General features: G+C 34.8%; 2 pseudogenes; both read right to left on the reverse strand.

Annotated features, from left to right (window-relative positions):
* On the reverse strand, nucleotides 1-4,435 carry LOC116112236 (annotated as a pseudogene).
* A 3,124-nt stretch (nucleotides 4,436-7,559) lies between these two features.
* On the reverse strand, nucleotides 7,560-8,480 carry LOC116112237 (annotated as a pseudogene).
* Nucleotides 8,481-10,219: the final 1,739 nt, after the last annotated feature.

Genomic DNA, 10,219 nt, shown 5'->3' on the forward strand with positions numbered 1-10,219 from the left:
CTAGCTTCCCCCACTCATCCCCAACAAAACCCATCCATCCCCAAGCCTTGTCCGCCTCCATTTTGGTCGGATTCGAGCCTTTTCTCCACAATTTTCCCTTCTCTCGCAGTTGTGCAAAAAATCCAGATCTAGCTTAATTCCAGCACCGCTGGACATCACCGCTGTTGTTCCTAAAAAATCACACTGATATCAGTACCAACCAATCAGAGTTCAAGAAGGCTTTGTACCGTCTAGGAGCTGTCACGTTGCCCTAAGACAGAAGGGATACGGTTGTCACCAACCCAGTAGATTCAAGTTTTGTCTATGAGTGGATGAGGACTACACACCTGTCCTAACTTTATCAAACTAAAAAGATAAGAATTAAGGAGTGATCCCTACATGTCAGGGCAATTTGCAAAAGCATTCTTGACATTGACCTAAAAAAGTGTATAAATGAGCATCTCTCTTCACGAAAAAGGGGGGGGGGGAGGGAAAGGAGGGTGGGGTTTGACATATGAGAGCTAGGCATAGATTTGAGCTTCATTATTTCTCTATGTAAGTAAAGTATTTCTTCATCTTTGTATGTCTTACGGGCAATATTATAGAAATAGTCAGAGAATAATAAAATAACAGTGGATATAGGAGTTACTTTAAGCATCTGAACAATTATAAAAACCTCTTTTGTCAGTCTATTATTTATGTTTCTGCAACATATATAATCTCAACACCATATTCAAATCTCATGGATCCATCACATGTAATTTTTAAGACTGTCTTAGCACTTTGCACGAGTCATTGGTATCCAAAATCAAGCATCAACAACTGCCACCACCACTAGCTTCCCCACTCATCCCCGATAAAACCCATCCATCCCCCAATTTTGTCCGCCCCGATTTTGGTTGGAATTGAGTGTTTCCTCCCTGAATTTTCGCTAGTCTTTGAGTGGGAACATGTCGTTAACTCAATATTAGTCAACAGATAACGTGTAAATTCTAATATCTACTTTAATTACTTCCTGAGAACGACTACATTACGCGTGACCGTGACTTACATTGGACAGCAGCTTGCCATTAGACCACATTGGGTTGCTATGCGCTCAGGAAAGTTCAAATGACTGGCCCTACATGCCTCAAGTTGTTCACATGGTTAACAGTGTCGTGCACCTGGATTTTTTATGCAGACTACAGCCATTAGAGCTCTGAAACCAACTCAGAAGTTAAGCGGTTCCATGAACATTACAGAACTACATCCTAGATAGTGTTCCCAATTCCAATTGTATCTGAATTAACGTCTTATATAATTTTTGCCTCTTCAAAATAATATGACATCTTATATAATTTAAAAAGAATATCATAAACCAAATTTACACTGAGCTTCGTGAAGTTTTGAGGCTTCACAAACCAATATGAAAGCTGTTAAGATTCCAATTGTTTTCAGGGAGATGATCAAACACGTAAATAAGTTTGATGACATTTATTCACATGGTAAACTTACAAAAATATGCTGGCTGTCTTTTGTTGGGAAGGCGGTCGAATCGATTTGTTGATTCTAAATCGAGTAAACGAGTTTTTCCTGATGATATTTCTCTACGTCCAAACTTTTAAAATATCATTTTACTATCTACATTTATATTTCATTTTTTATTTCGGCATTGTTGCGATCCCACACCACCATCATTTTCTTTATCGACCATTAATCATCAAAACCCCTTAAATCCTATTTCCGCCGACCCCTAAGTACGTTTGTTTGACTTTTGAGAATCTACCTTTAAAAGTAATGGAGTTTGTAATTTTTGAATTTATAATTTGTAATTTTATTTTTGTTAACAAAACCAGGGGGGGGGGGGGGGGGGGGGGGGGGGGGGGGGGGGGGGGGGGGGTGGGGGGGGTGTGGGGGGGGGGGTGTTATTGTAAGTTTTTAGGTTTTTTTGCCATTTTAAAAACTTTGGGGGGTCATGTAATTTTATGGGTACTCAGAATTGTAACCGAACCGTTGTTACAGGTTCGCGTTTCAGGTACCTAGGAACTGGAACCAGAACCGTTGGTTCCTGTTTGGGTTCCAATTTTCAAGGAACCGTCGGTTCCGATTCCTTCAAAAAATGTAGGGTACTCGAAACCAAACACCCCTAGATGTGGCAACCGTAATTGGGCAGACGTGACTCATTGTTGTTGGGTAAACTGGACTCTTACGAGTCGACCATTGTGAGCTACCACGCCGAAGTTGTGAGAGAAAATTTGTGAGATTGAATTGTAGTATGATTGTCTTTAAATTAATATGGAATTTGTTTATATAAAAAGTATTAATACATATAAAGTATAAACCTTCAATAAAGTAATAACCAAATTTTTATTTCAGTTGGTCACCCCAATTTTAATACACTTGCATTTTGGTTATATAATTATCTCTTAATTAGATAATCATTTCCGTATTTAAGTTTGATGATTTCAAATGTAGATTTATTAGATTAGTATAATTTTTAAAAATAATTATTATTTAATAAAAATATCATTCCTAATATTTAATTAATATATACAAAAATAATGAGTGAAATAGGTTAATTGTTGATTATTACAATAAAAGAAAAAGAAAAAGAATATTCTTTTTTGTGTAATATTTGGTGTAATGGGTTGGAGATGGAATAGTATTTTACACCAAAATTTGTACCAATTTGGTGCAAAACTTGCGCTAATTTGGTGCAATGGGTTGGAGATGGTCTTAATAATGCTAGGGACACTTTTGAAATTAATGTTGCCTTGGTGTAACATGTTCCAATTTTCTTTGAGGCAATTATTATTATTATTATTAATTATTGTTATTGAATTTAATTTAAATTAAAAACTTTCGTGAATCATATGTGGCATACAAATATTTTGAGAAATTATATAACATAGTAATAAACACAATGAATAACAATTCACTAGACTTTGTCTAATAAAAAATAATAAAGATATAGTTATTATTAAATTGCAAGCTACTAAGTGAAGTTATGAGAGAAAATTTATGAAATTGAGTTATAAGTGTATTATTAAATTAACAATAAAGATTGACTCGTAATTCAATCTTACAATCCCTATGTGGCTAGGGGTGTTCAAAAGAACCGGTTGGAACCAAAGTCGGTGGGTAGTCGGGGTTTGGTTCCATTTCCTACCCTGAACCGACTGTCAATGGGTAGATTCCGGTTCCAAATTTTTGGAACCGTTACTGTGCAGTTTCGGATCCAGTTTCTATAATTAGGAACTAGAACTAGAACAGAAACCGAGACTAATAAAAAATAAAATTAAAGATTATGGGGGTTAATAAAAACTTTTGTAGAAAAAGTAATGTGAATACCTTTATATTTATATTTCATAACATTTGAAATTAGTACTACATAAACAGTAAATACAAGCAGTGTCTCAACACCATCAGTTTCATGCTGATAGTCCGCGTAAAGTTTTAACAATGGCGAACCCTTTTGCATTACATACTTCCAGTACCACCCATAATTGCCAGCTGAGACTCCGATGTAGCAGTCCATGAACCCCGAAAAAGCTTAAACTATCAACAAAGTTTCCACTCTGAAACATAGTCGTAAACGCCATGGTTTGGCTTGAACCATCGATGGAACTCGCCACATAGAACCCTTGCGCCTTGCCACACATCCTGACCCTAGTTCGTGCCCTTCTGTAGCTCGTTATCAATAACTGTCATGGTGCCGAACATCAGTTTCTGGAGAATAGACCTGATGAAAGTTGGCCTCCATTGAAAGCGCCGGAAGTTCAATGCGTTATTGAGAAAATTGTTGCCATGTTTTGTAAAACATTTTGTGGTGCCACTTAGGCCTGTGAGAAATGGGATATTATTGTTTTAAAAGACCACTTTCCATGTTTTAAGGATACACATTGTTTATTGGGAGATTTGCACCGTTAGGCTTGGCAAAGGGAACCTGACCACTGACGGCGGGGTTGTTCACGACTCCGGTCAGGCTAGAGCTGAAGGTTGGACCGCCAAGAATGTCATGCATAAAGAAGGTTAAGGTGTGGGCAGCGTCAGTGGCACTATGGTTGCAGCCACGGTTGGTAAATTGGCAACAGCTGTCGAGACAGGATCGGATGGCTACGGAGGAACCGGCGGCAGGACCGGTTGTTCATCGAGAATTCGAGCTGAGGTGGGAGTAGTATGTGACAAGGGTAAGGACATCAGATAGGCAGTGGCCTTTGACGTGTGGAAATGAAATTGTGGGATTCCATGTATGCAATAATATATATGTGAGTTTAAAAAGATTGAATGATGGATTAATGAAGGTTAGAAGTGCTTTATATAGAGATTGAGGAAGTGAAATATTGGGAGTTGATGAGATGGATTGGTAGATTCATTTACTTTTATTGTTTAATGGAGTTCTGAAAGTTGATTTTGGAGAAAGTGGAGCAAGAGGAATATTGGACACGGAAGTTTTAGCTCACCTAGAGAAACTCATGTAATGTATATTTATATATTATATATAGTATTAGGTGCATCTCCAACCCACGCCAGATCCTTGCCGGTAAAAAAAACACCAAACTAAGCAGCCGATGCATTAATTTTTTTTTTTTTATTAAAGTTAATTTGAATTATTAATTCCTTTACACCAACTCTACAGCCCAATTTTATTTGTATAAGTTAATTTGATTATAATATTATCATAATATCATAATAGATTAATTAAAAAAATGTGAAATTAAAAGTAAAACTTACTCAATGCAATAATTAAACCAATAACTCAAAATAAAAATTAACACTAATTTAAAAACATTAATCTAAAAAGCTTAAATGGACAACACACTCTTTTGTGAGTTTATGAAATAAATATCTTTTTGAAATAGTCTATAAATCTAAACCTTGAATATCAATACATCTTTTTGAATTAGCCACAAGTCTCTGATTTCAAATTTCTTGCTCGACATAAAAAAATCAAGGATACAGAGGCTCACCCTGCTTTTCGAAATGCATTAATTGATCAGTTTGGTGAAAACCTACTAATTCGAACAATTAAATTACTGTCAATATGATTTTACCTTTGGTGTTGGGTTTGGGTTTTTTTTTTTTTTTTTGGGATATCTCTTTATATTAAAGTAATGTTTTTCTTTGTTAAATAATGCATTATTACTATACATTAACATCATCTAGGCAGTGCAACTGATCAAAATCCCTGTATTACCATCCAAAGCAGTTCGGAAGTCCAGCAAAATTACATAGCATACTCTATTCAGATGAGCAAACTGAAGAGTTCATAACCCAAGAACATTAAAAAGAAAAAAAGAGGCAGCTTTTAGTATCAGAATGGCTTCAAATTAAGTCCCAGATAAATCAAGAAGCCTCACCGCATGAGGTATATTAACCACTCTTATTGGCCAAGAAAACACTGGTTAAAACATTGCGGCATTCCATTGAGGCCTTCAGCAGCTTCAGACCCTAACAATAGGAGATCAAATTAAAATATTACTAGCTAATAGCTATATATATGTGTCGACTATGGAGTAACATTTAAAGCGCCCAAAAAAAAAAAGATGATCAACACATACCTCTTCCCTGCCAAAATCAACTATCCTCTCCTCAAGTGCACTCAAATTCTTAACATTAAACTTGTTAAGGAAAGTAATACTAGATATAGTAGACAAAGGCATCACCTCTAGATTATCCATCACCATGTAAGTCACCACCCCTTTAACAAATCCTTCTTCAACCACAGCTTCCGTTTTTTCACCCCCTGGAGAAATATAAGTTACCTCGCGGCTCATCGATGCCTTGCATTCGGGACAAAGCACGTTCGGGACATCACTCACATTAAAATGGTTCGGAGAAAAACTGAATGCGGTTCTCCTTCGGTTAGATATGTGCTCAAACGTAGTAGCACACGTGTAAAGCTTTCGTGTTTTTGATTCACGGTGAAGGTGAGACAACAGAAGAGGGCTTTCAGTGGCAGATATTGAAGGTTCTGGATGGAGCACCGAGTTCTTATCTTGGTTTGGTTGCATATAGGTTTCATCAAGATTTTCGATGCGCTCATAAAGTTTATCAAGGCAACCCACCAAGCTTTTCCCTATCAAGAGCTTAACCACTGTTCCAATAGGCAAAGAAAGTATGTCGAAGAGAAAATCTACGAAGTCCTTGCCGGCTTCAGCGAAAAGGACTCTCTTTCCCTCAGTGTCTATCAGAAGCTTCAACTTCACCATGGAAGCTGCCATGATTTTTTCTCGGCTTTTCTTTGTGTGTTTAATTTTGAAGGCAACTTATAGATGAAGAAAAAAATGTTATGTATTTCTCTTTCTCCACACATTAAATATTTATATAGTGTGCATTTTCTTTCTTCTTGTACAAGTTGGATCACTCTTTCTTCTTGTATAAGTTTAGACTTTAGTCACCTTCGTAAAGATATATGATTGACAGCCACTTTGACTGCTAGGTGATACGAAAAGCAATATAAAGATAGAAATTTTATCAATATAAATTATTGTTTTAATTTATTTTAATTAATATTAAATTGTTTTAAATTTAAAATTTTTATTTAAAGAATTTATTATTAATATAGTTTTAATTAACAAATTTATGAAAGATAAATACTTATTTTGGTCAATTTATGTACTATTCTAAAAAATAATAACAATTTAAAAATTTAACTTCGACAAATACCTTTTTAACTTCTATCTAAAGTTCGATCATCTGTAAATTAGAGTTATAGCATTAAAATTTGGGGACCAGTGACTTTAGGCCGAAAGCAATTATTTATCTTCACACTCCTTTACACGTAGTAGTGTGTCAAATGTTCATGCTTGCAAGAGAGATTATAAAGGCAAGCAAAGGCTCATCGTTTCCCAAAGAGATAGCCCCATAGCAGATTTTCTTAGCGAAACAATTAGTGTTTTTAATCTCTATGTAGGTGTTGATGTTATCTCAAATTGAAGTTCATATTTTTCTTTGTTTCCATTATAGTTAGTTTATTTATTTACCCCATTTGTTAGAGTTATCGACCACTTTAACAATAACGGATCATGCAGACGTATTTAGAGGTTTCGTTGTACGATTTATTTAAATTATTAATCTTTATTAGGTTTGACTTGCGAAAAGAGATCATTGTAATACGTTTTAGTCTTTAAACCTATATAAACTTATTTTTTTCTTGTATAAATGTAATAATAAATCATAATATAAATTATATTTATTGTAACAAGAGAGATGAGATAGTATTTCAATAATATTAACTTTGTTAACATAACCTGTTAACTAGGTGAAATAGGATAAATCACGTATATTATTTTTTCTCTATACTAGTTTGTGGTTTATGTGTATTTATTGTTTTTGGTTTTGTATTACTATAAATTGTTTCACCGTTAACTAGTATTGTATACAAGTTCGTGATTTCAGTACTTCTATTTGTGTTGTGAGTCATATACCTCGTGTTTGTTTCTGATGAATAAAAAATCGATCTAATGGTTATTATTAATATGCAATACATGTGTAGATTTAATATTTCGAGCAATAGATGTGTAAAATTCACATCTTAAAAAAAGATTTTACCATTGCAGTTCAGAAAGAAACAAATACACATTAATTAATTGCAACATTTAGGACTTAATTTCTTGAATAATTAAGTAACTAACATAAACAGTAAATACAAGCAGTGTCTCAACACCATCAGTTTCATGCTGATTAGTCTCGCGTAAAGTCTTAACAATGGCGAACACTTTTACATTAACATACTTCCCAGTACCACCCATAATTGCCAGCTGAGACTCCGATGTAGCAGTCCGATGAACCCCGAAAAAGCTTAAACTATCAACAAAGTTTCCACTCTGAAACATAGTCGTAAACGCCATGGTTTGGCTTGAACCATCGATTGAACTCGCCACATAGAACCCTTGCGCCTTGCCCACAAATCCTGACCCTAGTTCGTGCCCTTCTGTCAGCTCGTTATCAATAACTGTCATGGTGCCGAACATCAGTTTCTGGAGAATAGACCCTGATGAAAGTTGGCCTCCATTGAAAGCAGCCGGGAAGTTCAATGCGTTATTGAGAAAATTGTTGCCATTGTTTTGTAAAACATTTTGTGTGGTGCCACTTAGGCCTGTGAGAAATGGGATATTATTGTTGTTTAAAAGACCACTGTTTCCACTGTTTTGAGGAACACCATTGTTTATTGGGAGATTTGAACCATTAGGCTTGGCAAAGGGAACCTAACCACTGACGGCGGGGTTGTTCACGACGTCGGTCATGGCTAGAGCTGAATGGTTGGACCCGCCAAGAATGTCATGCATAAAGAAGGTTAAGGTGTGGGCAGCGTCAGTGGCACTATTGGTTGCAGCCACGGTTGGTAAATTGGCAACAGCTGTCGAGACAGGATCGGATGGCTACGGAGGAACCGGCGGCAGGACCGGTTGTTCATCGAGAATTCGAGCTGAGGTGGAAGATAGTATGGTGACAAGGGTAAGGAACATCAGATAGGCAGTGGCCTTTGACGTGCTGGAAATGAAATTGTGGGATTCCATGTATGCAATAATATATATGTGAGTTTGAAAAAAACACGATTAATTAGAAGATTGATGATGGATTAATGAAGGGTTAGAAGTGCATTTATATAGAGATTGAGGAGTGAAATATTGGGAGTTGATGAGATGGATTTGGTAGATGTCATTTACTTTTATTGTTTAATGGAGTTCTGAAATGTTGATTTTGGAGAAAGTGGAGCAAGAGGAATATTTGGACACGGAGAGTTTTAGCTCACCTAAAGAGAACTCATGTAATATATGTATATATATATCATTAATGCTACGGACACTTTTGAAATTAATGTTGCCCTGGTGTAAGATGTTCCAATTTTCATTGAGGTAATTATTATTATTAATTATTGTTATTTAATTTAATTTAAATCAAAAACTTTCGTGAATCATATGTGGCATACAAATATTTTGAGAAATTACATAAGGTAGTAATAAACACAATGGATAACAATTCACTATAGACTTCCTCTAATAAAAAATAATAAAGATAGAGTTATTATTAAATTGCGAGCTGCTAAGTCGGAGTTGTAAGAGAAAATTTATGAGATTGAGTTATAAGTGTATGATTAAATTAACAATAAAGATTGATTCACAACTCAATCTTACAAACTTTCTCTCACAATCCCGACGTGACAACTTGCAATTAGGTAAACAAAACTCATTGTTAGGTAAACTGAACTCATTATGAGTTAACCAATTGTGAGCTATCACGTCGAAGTTGTGAGATTAAGTTATAAATGTAGAAGTGCCTTTAAATTAATATGGTCAATACGTGTGAAAAATAAAATTCATGCGCTCTGTATGGACTAACTACAACATTTATGAAAGAAAATACTAACTCTTGAACATTCTCACATGGACACGGTCCTGGATCAGGCAAATTGGGTTGGATACAAATGGGCTCCCATTCGGTCTTTGAAAAATGGGCCAGACTTTCTAAATGACCACACCCATCTTCTATCTAGACCGACACACAAAAGCTGACTATAACAAATGTGATGTTAAGTTGAAAGGAACTGGAAGGCAGGTGTTGTAGGAGGAATGCACAAAATTGTCAAAATAGTAGGAGGAAGTTGTCCAATGAGGATTTATATACAGGATTACAAAAAAACTCCAAGAGCATAATTATGTCAATGAAGTTAGTATCTTCATGGCCAATTTAGAGTCTAAATTAGCGTATCACTTTTATGAAAGCAAATCCAAACTTTTATTCATAAAAATATGTAGTGATTTCTCTTTTTATATTTGTCACAAGTGATGACATAATTATTAACAAATTTTAGGAGTTATATTAATGTAACTAGCTTATTATTCTATTCTTAGATCACATCATATCAATATATCTCTACTTTATTTGATTCATTTTGTGTAAATAAATGATTTATCAATCACAGTTTACCATTAAAAATAACTATTATAACTACTAAAAATAAAATTTCGTGTAAATAAAGCATTTATCAATCACAATTTACCATTAAACCACCATATTCTATTTTAATTAAATAGTGATTATTTTATGTTGATTATCTCAAAACATTATAAGATAAAAAATATCCTAATTTTCCAATTCAGTTGGGCATTTCAATTATGCTAACTAGATGACTTAGAGGGACAATCAATCTTTTCTTAAAGTGTTGTAAAGGTAACCTAATTTTTCAAGTCAAACTGTTTGGTTAATACATATAAACCGTTCAATAAAGTAATATACCAATAATTTTTATTTCAAT

This window comes from Pistacia vera, unplaced genomic scaffold (assembly GCF_008641045.1).
Source record: "Pistacia vera cultivar Batoury unplaced genomic scaffold, PisVer_v2 Contig658, whole genome shotgun sequence".
Taxonomy (NCBI): Eukaryota; Viridiplantae; Streptophyta; class Magnoliopsida; order Sapindales; family Anacardiaceae; genus Pistacia; species Pistacia vera.